At 46.2% G+C, this 20,292-nt stretch overlaps 1 protein-coding gene and 1 long non-coding RNA gene across 9 annotated transcripts in view; both read right to left on the bottom strand.

The window, feature by feature from the left end:
- FAT3 (FAT atypical cadherin 3) overlaps positions 1-20,292 on the bottom strand; it is a 974,406-nt gene that overhangs the window by 722,312 nt on the left and 231,802 nt on the right. For 7 of the 8 annotated variants that reach the window (XM_073612988.1, XM_073612979.1, XM_073612983.1 and 4 more), the window contains exon 3: positions 2,065-2,155. The exons of the other annotated variant lie outside the window; for it this stretch is intronic. The gene's annotated coding sequence lies outside the window, so the exon portion shown is untranslated. The remainder of the gene's footprint in view (positions 1-2,064; positions 2,156-20,292) is intronic. 8 annotated transcript variants of the gene reach the window in all.
- Positions 2,565-3,905, bottom strand: LOC141126918 (uncharacterized). Its single transcript, XR_012241458.1, has 2 exons — positions 3,200-3,905; positions 2,565-2,690 (listed from the first exon to the last, which is right to left on the bottom strand). It is a non-coding gene; the product is annotated as an uncharacterized lncRNA (long non-coding RNA).

Here is a 20,292-nt window from a genome sequence, read left to right as displayed (position 1 = left end):
GTGGGAGGAATAGTGCCCATCATTGGTATTAGTGGGAGAAATAGTGGCCAATCATTGGCATTAATGCCCCATTATTGATATTAGTGGGAGGAATTGTGCCCCATCATTGGTATTAGTGGGAGGAATATTACCCCATCATTGGCATTTGTGCCCCATTATCAATATCAGTGGAGGGAGTAGTACCCCATCATTGGCATTAGTGGGAGGAATAGTGCCCCACCATTGGCATTAGTGTCCTATTATCGGTATCAGGGGAAGGAATAGTACCCCATCATTAGTATTAGTGCCTCATCATTGATATCAGTGGGAGGAATATTGCCCCATCATTGGTATTAGTAAAGGAAATAGTGCTCCATCATTGACATTATTGCCCCATTATTGGTATTAGTGGGATGAATAGTGCCCCATCATAAGTATTAGTGGGAGGAATACTGCCCCATCATTGGCATTTGTGTCCCATTATCTGTATCAGTGGAAGGATTAGTACCCCATCATTGGCATTAGTGGGAGGATTAGTGCCCCATCTTTGGCATTAGTGGAAGGAATAGTGCCCCATTATTGGTATCAGTAGGAGGAATAGTGCCTCATCTTTGGTATTAGTAGGAGGAATAGTTCCCCATCACAGGTATCAGTAGGAGGAATAGTGCCCCATTGTTAGTATTAGTGGGAGGAATGGTGCCTCATCATTGATATCAGTGGGAGGAATTGTGCCCCATCAGTGGTGTTATTAAGAGGAATAGTGCCCCATCATTGGTATTAGTGGGAGGAATAGTGCCCCATCATTGGTATTAGTAGGAGGAATAGTTCTCCATCATAGGTAATTGTTGGTGTCAGAGGGCAAAACAGTGCCTTGTACCAATGGGAGGAATAGTGCCAAAAGGACCAGAGCAATGGTGTCCCTAGGGGGGGGGGCAGAGGGGGCCCCAACATTATGCTATGCCCCACCATGCCCCCCCAATAAAAATTCCTCAAGATTCCTCCCCCCTCCCTCTGCTTGCTGACACTGCATAATGCGAGCGCTCACACAACCACGGCCGCCTGATCTGCTCCTTCCCCTGCATCCTCATTGGCAGGGAGAAGAGCGAGTTGCAGGAAGGACTCCACCAGGACTCTCAGTTACTGAAAAAACAGACTGATTTCTCCTGTTATTAGGACAGGAGAACCAGCCTGTAAATTTCAAGAGATGCCAGACCAGCGCTGTCAATAGCAGGGGCAGGACAGCAAGAGGAGGCTGGGGAACCCCACAGTGGCAGAACACCAGGGCCCGGAGGCAAGACAACCTTTGCAAACCTGATAGTTCTCCCACTGCTTTGGATCCTTATATTCTCTTGGTATGCTGGTGACATATATATCTTGTTTTCTGCCACCCTGGGGGACCCCAATACAGTAGGAAGGGAGCTCACTGCAGAACATGTGAAAGGGCCATTGTGGGGTTGTAGTAAAGGGCCCCAGGATATATATATATATATATATATATATATATATTTACACACACGTTTTATAGTTGCCCCCCTACTTTTGTCCCTGTCCCCCCATGTGCCCCCCCAAATATGAAAGCTGGAGACGCCACTGGACCAGAGAAAGGCAAGCAAAGGGCTGCCTTGGGCCTGTGGACCACTGTTTGGAGATCACCAATCTACAGTCTTCAAAGGCCACTAAAGTTAAAATACATGTTACCCCAATCACTAAAATGTCATATAAGCATTACATATTAGTACAGGGCTAATAATCAAACTACACGGCAGCAGCTCACGGAGTCTGCTCAGCCTTGGAGGTCTGAATGCCTCCTGAATTCCTACTGCCACGTCCTTCATAAGGCAGCCAGTTTTAAAAAATTCCTTGGAAATTATCCCAACTCTATAAAGCACATTATCAAGAAAATTTGTCTCAACAAACATAAACAACACTAAAACATCCCCCACTATTGTTCTGTCTAATATTGCAGTTTCTGCACATACAGTACTTTATACACAAGACCTGATATGTGAAGTTCAGAAAGATGTCGCCCTGGCCGTCTTCCAACCATTAAGCTCCCTTGCAAGCCATATACTTCATAGTGCTTACCTGCCAAATATCCGACTTCAGGGTCGAGCCCTGCTGCCCTGGTCTTTTCTTAATATTCCCCGTCCTTGATCTCCTCCACCATTAGTAAGACCTGCAATGGACAAAATGGATATGAAATCTAAAAACCCATTAAAGTTTGCTTTCAAGAAGGAACTAAAAATACAAGGTCACTTCTCTATGGCTGGCCGCAGAATCTGAAGAGCAGTTTGAAGATGTTTACTGCAATGCTGTGACCATTTTACTAATATTACATTATGAACATTTCAGAAGGAGCATTGAAACTTTTCCTGTTGCAAAAAGAGGAGTGGAACTCCATGGACGAGGAGGGCGAGGTTCTGAGCTAGGAACCTCACACATGGGATCTTGCTACAGACGTTCCCAAAATATAGAAAGTGAGACCCGTAGGAGAGAATAGACGGAGGGGATGCATGACTAGGGGAGGAACAGGGGTCAGGGAACGGTCAGTCAGGTCAGTGGTGGGTCACAGGTTCAGCTCTTACCTGATTGGAGGTAGAAGTTGGTGGGGGCTGGATTCAGAGGTTGGGGTCCGGTGTAGGGGGTGGATTCTGCATCACTCGGAGAAGTTTGGAGAGGAGACATCTTCTTGGGACATACGTGCTGGTCACCTGCAGGTAGACAGACAGGGAGATGAGTGAGCTAGAGGCCTTGTTAGCTCAGGTCAGGGCCGCAGCAGTCGAACGGGGCCCTCAGTGGCTGCAGCAGCAGCTGGCTGATGTACTTGGGGGGTCGGGATCTTCTACTTCACCTGTCCCTTCTTCCCCGGGGAGGAAACGAGCTAGAAAGGTGCGCCCGCCGGAGCGCCTGAGCCCATCTCCTGTCCCTAAGGCTCATCGAGCGAGAAGGAGCCCCTGTCCCAGGGACCCTCCAGGGCTTACTGCGGGGCTGCCTGCTCATGCTTCCGGTGTGGGCCCTGGGAGGAATCCTACCCCACGGCGCTCTTCTACTGCTCGCAGCTCAGGCCGGAGCATGCGGCAGCCCTCCCCCCCCCCCGTGTAGATGTCCTGTGTGGGAGGGCTGCTCAGCGGGGGAGACGCAGCGGGATGCGCAGTGGGGGGCGTCCCTGCCCCTCAGCTGTCCAGAGAGAGAAGGATGCCCAGGCTTCAGGGAGACTCACTGGGGGGGTGCCGTCATCGTCCCCCGCCAGCCGCCGACACAGGGCTCCGGAGCGTTCGGCTCCCCCTGCCACTGCTGCGCAGAGCGGAGCTCAGCTGGAGGAGATTGTAGTCACGAACAGCGGTGGGGTGGGAGCGCCCTCTGCTGGTTCACCATCCACATCGCAGGCGGGACGTCACAGCAGGAAGAGTGTGAAGGCCCAGGCTGGGGGACACGCCCCCTTAAAGAGACAGCGCGTCCCTGCTGCAGCTGGGGGTACTACTGTGCCCAGCAGCTCTTCCATGGAGAGAACTGAGCCCGGGGCTGAAGAGGAGGCTTCCAGGAGCCCTGAAGAGGAGCCGCTTGTGCAAATGAGGCAGGGGACGTCGCCGCGGCAAGATTCTTCGGCTGAGTCCGGTGAGCTCACCAGCGCGGATGAAGACGATCGATCGGTCGGGAGGCGTCCTGCTTTGCGGAGCCAGCTGGGATCCGGACAAACGGCTAGTCGTGTGGCGGTTCGGCTGCAGCCTGGTAAGTCGCCAATTTTACCTTTACATACTAGTCAGATGGGGGGGGTTAATTTGGGGGTTTCCTCAGAGGTTAGTTCAGTGCCAGGAGTGGTGGGTGGAGATGCGGGTGCTGCGCCGGTTTTGTCCGCATTTTTTGCAGGCTTTCGGGAGTTATTGGCCCGTTTTGATCCGGCGGGGTCTTCTTTAGCATCTCAGGGGCCCGTTGGGGCATGGGCTCCCGCTGCCGCCGGCGTGGACTCTGTAGTTCCTAGCTCACCCCCCCCAGCAGAGCCGCTTGCAGTTGCGGTATCCGGGGCGGGGGGGTCCTCCGGGGTTAGCGTGACGTCGGCGTCGCAGACGGAGGTGACTGGGGTGGACGCGAATAAAGGGAAGGAGTCCTCTGAGGATAAGGTGCGGTTGGCGGATGCGGCGAAGTGCGAGATTTATGTGTGCTTTGAGGGCCCACTGGGAGTGCATCTAAAGCAAGATGTACGAGAAAAGATCTGGAAAGGGGAATATGTTGAAATATTCTCTCTTTTGCCGTTAGAGAAATTTAATATCGACAAGGGTAAGGCAGACGAAAGCAAGAAGGAGGAGGAGGAGAAGCGACGCTGGAGGCTTATTCCTCGCACTTTTGGGAATTGGCTTCAGGCGTTTGCCATTTTGGCTAGCGTAATTGGCGAAAAAGCACCAGAGAATTGTTCTCCGCTTTTTTGTTATCTGGATGCCATTGGGGAGGCTTATCGAACTTATGGAGGAATTGCTTGGCTGCGCTATGACGAGCAGTTCCGCCAGCGCAAGGCTTTGCGTCCGGGCTTGCGCTGGGACCATAAGGACATTGGGCTTTGGATGAAGCTTATGTCACATGCGAGGGTTTCGGGACAGCCCTTTCTCGGAGGGGCCGGCGGTTCAGGTGCCGCTGGACAGTCGGCCACACAGCGAAAGGGAATTTGCTGGCAGTTTAACGAGGGGTCGTGCCGTTTTGGCGCAAACTGTCGTTTCCGTCACGAGTGCTCTGGTTGCGGGGGCTCCCACAGTTATGCCAAGTGTTTCAAAAAAGGAAAGTCCCAACCCGTTGAGTCGGCCTCAAAAAGGGAGGACGCCAGTAAACCTTCCCGAGATGGTACCGTATCTAGATAGATATCCACGACGGGAGGCGGCAAGTTTTTTGGCTGATGGTTTTGCCCATGGTTTTAGGATCCCGTGTTCGGGACCTGTGGCCCCGTCTCCGAGGGCTCAAAATTTGAAATCAGCGCGCCAGTTTTCCCAGGTTGTTTCGGACAAACTGGCAAAAGAGGTGGAACTCGGGAGAATGGCCGGACCATTCGCTCAACCCCCCGTTTTGTTTTTACATGTTTCTCCCCTTGGGGTGGTACCCAAAAAGGAACCCAACAAATTCCGGTTAATTCATCATTTGTCGTATCCGAAGGGGACTTCGGTGAATGATGCCATTTCTCCGGAGCTGTCTTCGGTGTCTTACACCTCCTTTGATGCCGCGGTTGGTTGGGTTCAACGGTTTGGCCAAGGTTCATTGATGGCGAAGACGGATATAGAATCCGCTTTTCGTCTGCTGCCGGTACATCCGGACAGTCAACATTTGCTTGGCTGCTGTTGGGAAGGGCAGTTTTATATGGACCGTTGTTTGCCGATGGGCTGTTCCATCTCTTGCGCATATTTTGAGGTGTTTAGCACTTTTGTGGAATGGGTAGTTAGGGAAGAGACTCAGTTGAGGTCGGTGCTGCACTATCTCGACGATTTTCTTTGCATCGGCCCACCGGATTCCTCTGTTTGTTCAGTGCTGTTACACACTTTGGAATCTATTGCGTCACGTTTTGGAATTCCTTTAGCGCCGGGTAAGACGGAAGGTCCTTCTACAGTCATGCAGTTTTTGGGCATTGTCATTGACACGCGTCTGATGGAATGTCGTCTCCCGAACGACAAACTGGAGGACTTGCGTCAAGGGGTGGCGGAGGCTGAGGTGGCGAGGAAGGTCAGGCTTAGGCAGTTGCAGTCGTTATTGGGTAAGCTTAATTTCGCCTGCCGCATCATGCCTATGGGACGCATCTTTAGTCGCCGCTTATGTGCTGCCACTGCGGGAGTACTGAAGCCGCATCACTTCATCAGGCTTTCGCGTGAGCTGAAGGCCGATTTGAGGGTTTGGGGTGAGTTTTTGTCCACATACAATGGCAGGTCTTTATGGATGGCGCCGGTTGTGGCAGCCTCTGACCTGGATATTTTCACTGATGCAGCTGGTAGTTCTGGTTTTGGGGCTTTCTGCCAAGGGGCTTGGTGCGCGGCGGTGTGGCCAGAAGAATGGAGTTCGGCGGGGTTCTTACGTAATTTAGTGTTACTGGAACTATTTCCGATTGTAGTGGCGGTTGAAATCTGGGGCTACAAATTTCGGGATAGGCGGATCTGTTTTCACTGTGACAATTTGGGGGTGGTGGAGGTTATAACGCGCTTGTCCGCTTCTTCTCCGCCAGTGGTGCGCTTGTTGCAGCACTTGGTTTTAAAGTGCTTAAGCTTGAATTGTTTTGTACAAGCTGTTCATGTTCCGGGGGTGTTGAATTCCATTGCCGATTCTTTGTCTCGTTTCCAGTGGGAGAGGTTCCGGAGGTTGGCGCCGGAGTCGGAGCAACTGGGGGTTCCTTGTCCCGACAGGCTGTGGAGACTGGCATTGGAGTAGCTGAGGAGCTGTTACGTCGATCGGTGACTGGGGGTACGTGGGCGGCGTACTCGTCGGTATGGGGTGAGTGGTCTACCCTGGTAAGTTCGGTTGGGGGGGATTTTTCATCACATGATCACGTGGCTTTGTTGCTGTATTTTATTGGGACGGGATTTACACAAGGCAAGTCAGTGTCCAAAATGAACAAGAGTTTAGCTGCCCTGGCTTTTCTATTTAGGATGCAGGGCCTGCAGGACATGACTAAGGATTTCAGGGTGCGTCAGGCCATGAAGGGGTTTCGGCGGGGGAGAGTACTGCCAGATACGAGGCGCCCGGTCTCGTTTGAGTTGCTTCAAGAGTTGGTGGAGCTGTTGCCCGGGGTTTGTACGTCTGTTTATGAGGTGAGGCTTTTCAATGTGGCTTTTGCGTTAGCATTTTTTGGAGCGTTGCGCATTGGGGAACTAGTTAGCAAGAACAGGTGTGGAGTAGGGGGGTTAAGTTTGAAGGACGTGACCCTGTCTGGGGATTGTGTTCGGATTCATATTGGCAAGTCAAAAACTGATCAATTGGGTAAAGGGGTTTCCGTGTCGTTGTTTCGGGTGCTTCCGGAATCGGTTTGCCCGGTTTCTTCGGTGCAACGATATCTTGGGGTTAGGGGGTGGAGGCCGGGAACCTTTTTGATGCACAAGGATGGCTCATCCTTGTCGCGTTTTCAATTTTTGTCAGTTTTTCGACGTTGTTTGGAAAAGGCGGGCAGGGAGGTTTCCCAGTTTAATACTCACTCCTTTCGTGTGGGGGCAGCCACAGAAGCGGCTAGGTGGGGTTTGGGTTCGCAGGTAGTGAGACGCATAGGGAGGTGGGAGTCTGATCGTTTTAAGATTTATGTTCGCCCTCATTTGCTTTGAAGTTGCATTGAGTATGCGGGTATGGTTTTATGTTCCTTTTATGTTTCTTTCAGATCTTCCTCCTGGCCTGGTCTGGATTCTGGGGGATTCATACGTGTTCTGGGGGGCTGTTAGGGCTGATGTACGTCCGGAAGGGAGGCAACTGGGCATTTCTCGGAGTGAGGCTGTCTTAAAATGGTTGGGTATACGTGGAATGATGTGGGGCCAAGTCCTGCCTGAATTTCACTATTTTTCCAGAATTGACAGGCCCCCAGATGTTCTAGTTTTACAGGCAGGAGGCAATGATTTAGGGGTGCGGGCTGCCAGGGATCTGGTGAGGGATATCAAATTTGATATTTTGCGTCTGCTACGTGATTTTCCTGGCTGTATTATTGTGTGGTCAGATATTGTGGCAAGAAAAGTGTGGCGGTTCGCCCGCTCCGTAAGCAGGGTTAACAAAGCCAGAATTAAGTTGAATAGGGAGGTTGGGAGGTTTGTGGCCCGGCTCGGGGGCATAGTAATTCGACACAGGGAGCTGGAGGATCAGTCTGTTCGCTATTGGCGAGACGACGGTGTTCACTTAAATGCAGTGGGCATAGACATATGGTCTTTGGACCTTCAGGAGGGTGTGGCAAGAGCGTTGCAGGTGTGGAGGGATTCGCTTGAATGAGGTTGTCAATCAAGCTCTCGTGGCGGTTCAAGGGGTCTTTGGGTGTCAATACAAATTTTACATGGTCACAGGAGTAGTGGGGCCCATCTAAGGATGGCGCTTACATTTGTTAGCGGTGGTTCTCCCAGGAGATAAATCCCCTGGGGGAGGGGAATATGGAGTTAGTTGTGATGTCCGAGTGTCCTCGAGCCTGTTGGGGCACAGCTGAGGATGTAGACCGTTTACAGTTATAAAGTGTGCCTTTTTTAAGATACCCAAAGACCTCTTGCTGTTGGACATTATTTTGTTATTTGTTTTCATGTTCTTTTTGTTATTTATTATTTGGTTAATAAAATTGGCTGCTGTGGCCTTATAAAACCCATGTCACGCAGTCTGTGTCTTTAATTTAATGGTAAGACCCAAGGTTGACGAATCCTTTAGTCAAGTGAGACCCGTAGGAGAGAATAGACGGAGGGGATGCATGACTAGGGGAGGAACAGGGGTCAGGGAACGGTCAGTCAGGTCAGTGGTGGGTCACAGGTTCAGCTCTTACCTGATTGGAGGTAGAAGTTGGTGGGGGCTGGATTCAGAGGTTGGGGTCCGGTGTAGGGGGTGGATTCTGCATCACTCGGAGAAGTTTGGAGAGGAGACATCTTCCCACCCTCCCGCCCTGGTGTTAGGAGTCAGCAGGTTGGATAGGTATGGGTTGTATTGGTATTTTATGAATACGGTTGAAGGGTTTGTGTCATTCAATTTTATTTTCAAAAAAAAAAAAAAAAAAAAAAAACAAAATATAATAAGGAAAACAAAGAATAATTAAAAAAAAAAAAAAAATAATAATAATAATAATAATAAGTAAAATAAAAAAAAAAAAAAAAAAAAACAAATAAATTAAAAAAAAAAAAAAAAAAAAACAAAAATTTATAATTCTCGTTGTCTACGGTAAAATGTAATGTTGTGGTGTATTTTAAACTTGTCACAGCAGTTGGCGGTTCAAGGGGTCTTTGGGTGTCAATACAAATTTTACATGGTCACAGGAGTAGTGGGGCCCATCTAAGGATGGCGCTTACATTTGTTAGCGGTGGTTCTCCCAGGAGATAAATCCCCTGGGGGAGGGGAATATGGAGTTAGTTGTGATGTCCGAGTGTCCTCGAGCCTGTTGGGGCACAGCTGAGGATGTAGACCGTTTACAGTTATAAAGTGTGCCTTTTTTAAGATACCCAAAGACCTCTTGCTGTTGGACATTATTTTGTTATTTGTTTTCATGTTCTTTTTGTTATTTATTATTTGGTTAATAAAATTGGCTGCTGTGGCCTTATAAAACCCATGTCACGCAGTCTGTGTCTTTAATTTAATGGTAAGACCCAAGGTTGACGAATCCTTTAGTCAAGTGGTGGTTGATTCAACTTAACAAGATCAATCCATAATGGTAATATAAGGACTGGGTTGAGCAAAACTTTAAGGGCTAAGTTCATCTTTTACATAAACTGGCCCATGCAGACAGGGGACCTAGTAGCTTAAAATACACTATGCCATTTGTAGGCCTCTAGACCAGGGGTCTCCAAACTGTGGCCCAGGGGCTCAATGCTGCCTTTTTCTTGCCTTTTTCCAGCCCCTGGGGCACTTTTTATACCACAGATGCAAGACACTATTCCACATACTGACACCAACAATGGGGATTAATTCTGTTACTGGCAAAACCAACAGGGCACTATTCCTCCCACTGATACCAATAATGGGGCACTATTTCTCCCACTGACACCAACAATGGAACACTATTCCTCCCACTGAAACCAACAATAGGGCGCTATTCTTCCATTGATACCAATGATGGGGCACTATTCCTTCCACTGATACCAAAGATGGTGCACTATTCCTCCCCCTAATGCCTAAGATGCACTCCCACTGTCGCCAAGACAATTTCTACTCCCAATGGCCACAGACTGGCTCCCCTCAAGTCTAAAGGACAATAAACTGGCCCTGTGTTTAGAAAGTTTGAAGACACCTGCTCTAGACCCTTTGAGGGATATTTACTAATATCGGTGTGCACAGAATCTGGTGCAGCTGTTCACAGTAACCAATCAGCTTCCAGGTTTTATTGTTAAAGCTTAATTGAACAATCTGTAGTTAGAAGCTGATTGGTTACTATGCAAAGTTGCATCAGATTCTGTGTGCACCAGTATTAGTAAATGTTCCCCAAAAGGTCTAGAGCAGGGGTCTCCAAACTTTCTAAACAATGGCCCAGTCCATTGTCCTCTAGACTTGAGGGGAGCCAGTCTGTGGCCATTCAGAGTAAAATTATCTTGGAGACGGTGAGAGAAAGCAGTGCATCTTTGGCATTAGAGGGAGAAATAGTGCCCCGTCATTGATGTCAGTGGAAGAATAGTGCCTGATTGTTGGTGTCAGATTCTGAGTGCACCAGAATCAGTAAATCTCCCCTTTCTGTCACTAAGCCTGGCAGAACTCCCAATGTTTACAATCCTACATCCTGGCTTATTTCAACTGTCGTTGACCGTTCTTCTCCAGCACTGCAGGAGGGAGCATTCTTCCTGATTAAAAATCTGTGCATGCACTCGTCCCGTCGCATGACTGCTGAGGTGCAATGGGCCCGGTACAAATTAAATGTAACATAATGTATAGAAAAACCTTCACCCTTGCCTCTTCACCCCATCAAATCAACACACTTACAACCATTAGGTTGGAAAGGGCAAAGCCACAGCTTTATTAAAATCCAACACATAACATGATAATACTTTAAACCAGTGCCAGTCACAGTTGTACTGTGAGCACACAATTCCAAAGGGGGGCCTGTCCTTATCATAAGTGCTGGACAGACAGCCTACTTCTGATTTCCATCAAGGGCATAGCCCATTACAGCAACTTTTATGCTGGCAAGGTCAAGAAACTGCAGCAAGCTGTGACATACCATAGAAAAAAAGGGGCAGGAGGGTGGGCAGCTCTTCCAGCCACGTTCCTCGAAGGACCCAGAATTCCCTGGGAACAAAACTTTCCTGAGCTCAGGCCCAGCCCATACCCCATAGAAACCAATCCCTGGTGACCACTCAGCAACCTTGTTCTTCACCTGGCCATGCCCCCATCAGTCAAGGCTCTCTTTCCCTGGGAGGGGTCAAGAGGCCTTCAGTATAGACTCTCTAGTCGCACATCCCCACCAGGATTCTTACACTGCATTCCATTGCATAATCGGAACTACTACAAAATGGTCATCATGCTACCTTCTTTGAAGACAACTAAAGAGATTATCACTTCAGTATAAGTCCAGTAATGTTGAATATTTTCTTGCAAGTAGACACCATCTCTTTAAGGCTATGCAGACATCCAACTATATTTAAATATTCATATTTTTTTTTTCAAAACAGTATTTATTAAAATTTTTTAAAAAATGTTCTTTCCTAGGCTTTTTCCAATCATAGTAATTATCAAATATGATTTTTTTTTCTGCACAATTGGCGTGTATTCATACAGAAGCAAATAACCTGATAGTGGGGGTAGTTCTTCTAATCCTCAAGGGGGAAGGGTAGTGGTATTAATAAGAAAAATTCTCTGGGTTGTCATGGAAACCTAAGCCATGTGATTACAGTGGAGTTACCACATGACCATTGCCTACTTCAAAGCAATCTATCGCACTAGGAAGCACTCATGCAATCACCTGTGAATTTAAAGGTACCATAATGTAATTATTCTATGCTCCAAAACCTTTACCCAGTTACCATGGGAACTCCAAGTCAGTTTGCTGACTCCATTAAGTCCTATTTGCACCTAAATGGTCAAATGATATAAACCTCTTCTGTTGTATGAAGATCTCCAACCCCCATACCCATTCTACCAAACACAAGGAGGTATTGGACATTTGTTTCCTGCATCTAAAAGCTCCTTCTTAATACGCCATCAATTAGGCCTGAACCAGAAAAAAAAGAAATACCCTTAATGCAATAGAGGCGTTTTCCAATTTGCTCCTTTATGAGCTGCATAGTCAATAAGTGTAATGTGATGGGAAGGTGGGTCAAAGCACATGAAGGGGAATTTATTAAACTGGAGCAGACACAATCTGCAGTTTGTTCCGTTAAACTAGGGTATTTCCAATGGCACCCCAACACACGAAGGCAATGCATCTGTGTTGTGGTGAACCATAATCAGGGCTTTTTTAGCAGGAACGTGGGGGAACGCAGTTCCCGCACCTCCAGAACTGATTGGCAAGGTGTGCTGGAGTGTCTATTGAGGCTGGGATCTATTTTTGCGGAGGAAGGGGGTCTATTATTGCTGGGGAGATCTTCTGTTGCTCATTGGGAATCTATTGTTGCTGGGGGTCGGTCTTATGTTGCTGGCTGCTGGAGGATCTATTGATGCTGGCTGCTGGAGGATCTATTGATGCTGGCTGCTGGAGAATCTATTGTTGCTGGAGGGGATCTATTTTTGCAGGGGGGGTCTATTGTTGCTGGGGAGGTCTATTATTGCTGGTGGGGGATCTATTTTTCCTGGGGGTGGGTCCAATGTTGCAGGGAGTCAATTTTTGGTCTACTGATGCTGGCTGTTGGGGGTCCACTGTTGCTGGGGTGTATCTATTTTACTGCCTTTCTTGTTATCATTAACACATTCCATACAAAATACTTAGCACCACAAAATGATACTTGGCTCTGTATTCTCTAAAAGGGGTGGTACTGGGAGGTGGGTAAGGGGTGGAACCAAGGAACGGTACTCACAGGTGGATAGGGGGTGGAGTCAAGGACTGACTCAGAAGGGAGGAGTTCCTGCACCTATTCTCTGAGAAAAAAGCCCTGACCACAATGCACAGTGGTGCATTGCTTTAGAAAATAAGGATCATGTGCTAGGGTGCGTTGGCAGCAGGGCCAGCTATCTGACCTGGGGGTGCAGTAAAAAAGTCAAGCGGCATAATGTCAACACTGTGTAAATCACTGGTAGTCTTTCACACAGTGTGTCAGAGATACAGGGAACCAGTATTTACAGGTCACTCGTCATGCTTCAGAAGTAACATGTGACAGGTAGTGCAGAGGCAGTGCAGGAGTGAACAGGGATTGTAATCATTAGATTATGATGATTAAACATAAACAGTGTCCCTTTATATCATGTGTTCCTATCACGGTCTGCCTTTACATTGGGGTCCCCATCAGAGTTCCCCCTTACATCAAGTGTCCCCATCAGATTCCCCCTTACATCAGGGTCCAAATCAGAGTGCCCCCTCCCATAAATTGTCCCCATAAGAGTACCCCTTAAATCAGGTGTCTTTATGAGAGTGCTACCTTACATCAATTGTCTCCATCAGAGTGCTCCCTTACATCAAATGTCCCCATCAGACTGCCCTCTTATATCAAATGTCCCCATCAGAGTTCCCCCTTACATCAATTGTCCCCATCAGAGATTCCCTTATATCATTTGTCCCCATGAGAGTTCCCCTTACATCATTTGTCGCCATAAGAGTTCCCCCTTACATCAATTGTCCCCATCAGAGTTCCCCCTTACATCATTTGTCCCATCAGAGTGCCCCCTTACATAAATTGTCCCAATCAGAGTTCCCCTTACATCATTTGTCCCCATCTGAGTTCCCCTTACATCAACTGTCCCATCAGAGTTCCCCCTTAAATCATTTGTCCCCATCATATTTCCCCCTTACATCAATTGTCCCCATCAGTGTTCCCCCTTACATCATTTGTCCCCATCTGAGTTCCCCCTTACATCAATTGTCTCCATCAGAGTTCCCTCTTACATCAATTGTCCCCATCAGACTGCCCCCTTATATCAAATGTCCCCATCAGAGTGCCCCCTTACATAAATTGTCCCAATCGGAGTTACCCTTACATCATTTGTCCCCATCAGAGTTCCCCTTACATCAATTGTCCCCATCAGAGTTCCCCCTTAAATTATTTGTCCCCATCAGATTTCCCCCTTACATCAATTGTCCCCATCAGAGTTCCCCCTTACATCATTTGTCCCCATCAGAGTTACCCCTTACATCAATTGTCCCCATCAGAGATTCCCTTATATCATTTGTCCCCATGAGAGTTCCCCTTACATCATTTGTCACCATAAGAGTTCCCCCTTACATCAACTGTCCCCATCAGAGTTCCCCCTTACATCATTTGTCCCATCAGAGTTCCCCTTACATCATTTGTCCCCATGAGAGTTCCCCCTTGCATCAGCTGTCCCCATCAGAGTTTCCCTTTACATTACCTGTCCCCATCAGTGTTCCCCCTTACATCAATTTCCTGATTCATAGTGCCCCCTTACATCAACTGTCTCCATCAGAGTTTCCCATTACATCAAGGGTCTCCATCAGATTTTCCCTTTACATTATGTTTTCCCATCAGAGTGCCCCTTTACATCAATTGCCCCATCAGAGCTTCCCTTCACATCAAAGGTCTCCATAGATTTTCTCTTTACATTACGTGTCCCCATCAGAGTGCCCCCTTACATCAATTGCCCCCTTCATAGTGCCCCCTTACATCAACTGTCCCCATCAGTGTTGCTCTTCACATCAAATTTTTCAATCAGAGTTTCCTTTTACCTTACTTGTCCCCACGAGAGTGCCCCCTGACATCAACTGCCCCCATCAAAATGCCCCCTTGCAACAAATGCCCCCATCAGTGCCCCCCTTACATTAACTGCCCCCATCAGATTGGCTATGGATCAGCAGATGCACTCTTAGTGACCTGGGGAGGGAAACTTATATCTGGGGGGCAGCAGCTCACTCCAGCACCCACCTACATCCGAACCTGGCTACCAATCTATTCACTTTGAATGGATTGCCTTAAAGTGGTTGCACACCCTTACATACAGTATACCCAGTGAAATGACTGGCCTCGGGAGATACACAGAGATGAAACAAATCCTCCTACATAAGTTGTACCTGTTTATCTGCCGTCTCCTCTACATCCGTTCAAAGTCCAGAATTTTTAAAGCTTGTCTGAGCTGTCAGAAAACAGGGGGTGGAGAGTTGAAATTACACTCTGCAGAGCTCAGTGAGGAGAGCTCTGAGAGCTGATTGGAGGGAATGGACCCCCCACACACACACAGCACACAGGAACAGAGCTGAGGCATTCAATCACAGGCTGTGTGTTAGAGGTCCCTCCCCTGTCACCTTTTTTTTTCTTCTCTTGGTGTTAGGAAAATTTGTCATCAGAAGTGACTCATGAAGATAGCACAGGAATGAGGCAGCAGGCAGAAATTACACTTAGTGCACTTAATTGAGACAAGGACAAACTATAGAAGTATAACCTTTGTTCATATTTCATGTCTGAGGTTTACAACTACTTTAACACAACCCACAACAAAGAAGCAAATGGGCCCTCAATAAAACCTGCAGATTTACATTTTGAAAATGGCTTTTTAATTTTTATTAACACGTTGAAGCTTATGTGAGATTTTTAGTGATCGGGTTTACATTTTAATGACATTTCCACATTGTGATAATTATAAAAATCAGAAATTATCTTATTTCCCCGCTTTTCAGGATTGATGCGATTAAGAAACAGCACTGGGCTTATGTCATGTCAATCAATTGGGATCCAAATAGTGTTTGTGTATTTTTTTTTTTAAAGAGAAAAATAATGTTGGATTCAATTCTCATTAATATTAACCAGAAATCAACAAAGTGATACTTAACAGGCCCTTCCATATATTTTTTTTCCAACAGCCAGATTACAGTTATCAGAAATTAACTCAGCCAAATATTTTTTTAAGGAAGACAAGTAGCAGTCAATCCTGCATTGTGTAGATAATTGATCATTATACTTGTATTACTCTGGGCCAGAAGACTGATCTTATAATTAACTGGGACTCGGCTCCTAATTAGGATATTTGTTATTCATGTTTGGCAGGAAGAATCAAGTACATAGAAATTAACATAATGCCTCTACCTAAAAAAAAAAATCCTTGTAGTAGATTTGAACTTATGAATAATAATCAGAGAGAGATATCAAGGGAACGCTTGATGAGGGGGAAATATGTTCCTGATTTGTGGAGTACTGGAATACAGGGCTAATGAGAAACAGGGCTGTTATTGTTGACCTTATCCCACCTGTCATCACAGTTACGACCCCGGGACAAAATTCTTTCTTAGACAGTCAAATGTCAAAGTATTTGTTACATTTGTAGGTGCTCTGGGAGGAAAGAAATGACTGTGGGATGACCATCTGCCTGCTGGTGTGTTGGTGTATACTTTTACTACAGGCAGACCACAGGCTGTGCTTCACGCCTAGCTCAATGTTCTTGGGCCCTGAAGATATTAAAAAAGGAAGAAAAAACAATCAGCTTGGGCTTCTGGTCTTTCCTCTACATCCTATATTTTAATATCTTCATAATCCTCCAATTCATGTAACCCTACAAACTAACCCCATAATCTTCCACATGCAACTTCTTCACTCTCTGCAACATCTTCACCCTCTGTAAATTAGGCAACTTGTCTACTATACAATGGCAACACCACCCCTTCCCCTTATTTCCCCTATGTACCAATTATCTCCTCAACCATAGCCCTGTAAAACTAAAACTCACAACCAATTATCACATACCATTTGCAACCCCTTTCACCAATAACCACCAACCACATTCAATTCCCTCAAGTTATACAACCATGCAGACCTAAAACCCACAACTAATAACCACCTACCACATCCAACTCCTTCACTATCGACAACCCTGCTGACTAAAAAACCCCCAACCAATAACCACCTACCACATTCAACTCCTTCACCATCTACAACCTTGCAGACGTAGAACCCCTAACCAATAACCACCTACCACATCCAAACCTTCACATTACACAACCCTGCAGACTTTAAACTCCCAACTAATAACCACCTACCACATCGATCTCCATCATTGACAATACTGCAGATCTAAATCCCCCAATAAAAAACCATGTATCACATCCAACTCCTTCACCACACACAACTCTGCAAACCTAAAACTCCCAACCAATAACTACCTACCATATCCAACTCCTTTACTAGCCACAACCCTGAAGACTTAAAACCCCCACCAATAATCGCCTACAGTACCATATCTAACTCCTTCACCACACACAACTCTGCTAACCTAAAACTCCCAACCAATGACCACCTACCACATCCAACTACTTTACCATCCACAACCCTGCAGGCCTAAACCTTCCAAACAATAACCACCTGCCATATCCAACTACTTCACCATCCACCACCCTGCAGATCTAAAACCCCCAACCAAACACTACCTATCACATCCAACTCCTTCACCATCCAGAACCCTGGAGATCTAGACCTTCCAACCAATAACCACCTACCACATCCAACTCCTTCACCATCCACCACCCTGCAGACCTAAAACCCCCAACCAATAACCACCTTTTACATCCAACTCCTTCACCTTACACAACCCTGCAGACCTAAAACCTCCAACCAATAACCACTTTCTACATCCAACTCCTTCGCTTTACACAACCATGCAGACCTAAACCCCCAACCTTCTACCGCATCCAACTCTTTCACCTTCACAACCCTGCAGACCTAAAACTCCAACCAATAACCCCCACCACATTTAACTACTTCACCTTCCTGAACCCTAGAGACCTAAAAACCCAACCTATCACTTTCTTCAACATCTTAGACCCCATACACACTATTAGATTTTCTGCATATTTTTGTCTTCAGATTTACCAAAACCATATAATATGAGGTCAAACCTTAATGCCACGTACACACGATCGGACATTCCGACAACTAAATCCTGGGATTTATTTCCGACGGATGTTGGCTCAAACTTGTCTTGCATGCACACGGTCGCACAAATTTTGTCGCAAATTCTGAACGTCAAGAACACAGTGACATACAACACGTATGACGAGCCGAGAAAAATGAAGTTCAATAGCCAGTGCGGCTCCTCTGCTTGATTCCGAGCATGCGTGGAATTTTGTGTGTCGGAATTGTCTACACACACTCGGAATTTCCGACAACGGATTTTGTTGTTGGAAAATTTGAGATCCAGCTCTCAAATTTTCGTTGTCAGAAATTCCCACAAAAAATGTCCGATGGAGCCTACACGTGGTCAGAATTTCCGACAACAAGCTGTCATCGAACATTTGTTGTCGGAAATTCCGCTCGTGTGTATTCGGCATAATACCGCGTACAAATGAGCGGAATTTTTGACAGAAAGAGTCCGATGGGAGCTTTTCATTGTATATTCCGACCGCGTGTATGCCCCATCTGACTTTTTCCATCAAAAATTCAGACGGACTTAGATAGAGAACATGTTCTATATTTTTCTGACGGAAAAATTTACTATGGGAAAAAACGCTTGTCTGTATGCTGTTCCGATGCACCAAAAACGACGCATGCTCTGAAGCAAGTAGGAGACGGAAGCTATTGGCTTCTGGCTATTGAACTTTTGTTTTCTAATCCCTTTGTAAGTGTTGTACATAACCGCGTTTTGGACGGTCGGAATATGGTGTGACCGTGTGTATGCAAAACAGATTGAGCGGAATTCCGTCGGAACTCCGTCAGAAAAACCTTCAGAGTTTATTCCGATGGCAAAACCGGTCATGTGTACAGGGCATAAGAGTTTCAATGTGTATGCAATCAGGCAGGCCCTTGCACTACATGGTTTTGGTAAATCTGAACACAAAAATCTGCAGAAAATCTAATAGTGTGTATGGGGCCTGAGATCATTGCTCCTCCGTACTGTCTTCACCTTTCCCCATCTAGCCCCCATTCCCATATTCTCCTGAATCAAACACAGACGCCCCTTACATTTCCTCACACGCAACAACCAACAACTTGCTCCAGCATGTAACACACTTATATCCCGTATAACTCTAGCACCTTCTTCCAAACAGACCAACCCCATACAATCTCCCACATCTAATGCCCCGTACACACGATCGGACTTTCCGACAACAAAACCGTGGATTTTTGTTCGAAGGATGTTGGCTCCAACTTGTCTTGCATACACACGGTCACAGAAACGAACGTAGAGACGTACAAGACGTATGTGATATCTCCATTACGAACGCTAGTTTTACAAGACCGAGCGCTTCCGGCTCATACTTGATTCCGCGCGTGTCTGGACTTTTGTCCGACAGACTTGTGTACACACAATCGGAAAGTTCGGCAAAAAACATTTGTTGGTGGAAAATTTGAGAACCTGCTAACCAACATTTGTTGGTGGAAAGTCCGGCAACAAATGTTCGATGGAGCATACACACGGTCGGACTTTCTGCCAACAAGCTCACATCCAACATTTGTTGTCGGAAAATCCGATCGCGTGTACGGGGCATAACAGTTCAAAACCCCCTCCAAAATCCAACACCCTCACACATCATAAATATGTTGTTTAATACAACATTTATAACCCCACAATTTAGCTCAAGTCACCAGCTTCCTCCAGAAACCTGAATCCCCTACCTCCTACCATCTGCTTTGTTACCCAAAGTGCAATCCTCTATAAAAAAAAACAAACCTAATGCCTCATCTTCTAACCTATCTAAATATCTACTACTTCATCATCCCACAATCACACTTCCTTACCTCAAATTTCTGTTACAATATTTTTATTGAAGAACATAAGAAAGATAATAAAGACACAAGAGTGCGTGAAAAAGAATAAGGTCTGGAACTTCTCACAGAAGGTAAGTTACTTGATTTAACAATGTAATACAAATGTGATCAGAAATGCTTAGCAGTACACTATAGAGTGCAAAAGTTTAATTATTGTAATATGGAAATGGGGAAATAACGTCTATGCAGTAATGTGAAGGTTTATTAGTGTTTAACCTTTGCTGAATTAACTATTTCTGGGTTGTAGCTAGTACTTTCTACATACAGTAGGAGACACCTGGAAAACCTTACCTAACATTTCAACACACCGATACCACCCACATCCCCACATTTAACCCCTACATATCCACTACCATCAATCGTAATTGTGTGCACATTCAACATCATCACTTATGCGCACACTAAAGCTGGCAATACATGGTTAGCTTTTCATTCAAACAATTGTACAAAATTCTGACAAATCGTCAGGGCATTTGATGATGCCATCATTGAGTCAACTAAATTTGTTAGAATGTCCTTAATTATTTTCTAATTCTTGAGAAGTCTGCTATCTCTTTTATTTAAGCATACATAAACCCAAGAGCAAAAATGTAATCTATTGCAGCTTGCCAATTCATGGATGTGGTGGCCGGATTTGTTTTAATTTCTCAGGCTTTGTTTTCCCTTCATTTTTAGTTGGGGATCCTACGAAAAACATTGTGGCTACACTTAATTCATCCCTGTATCAATGGATGGATCAATGGTTGTCACACAGGCTGGCCTTCAAACATATAGATATGTAAAAAACCGCGCCAATCCAAACCATCAAGGTAGCAGCCAACACTACAAAACGACTAATTTGTGCACA

This window comes from Aquarana catesbeiana, linkage group LG02 (assembly GCF_042186555.1).
Source record: "Aquarana catesbeiana isolate 2022-GZ linkage group LG02, ASM4218655v1, whole genome shotgun sequence".
NCBI lineage: Eukaryota > Metazoa > Chordata > Amphibia > Anura > Ranidae > Aquarana > Aquarana catesbeiana.
This window is presented reverse-complemented; position numbering and strand designations above follow the sequence as displayed.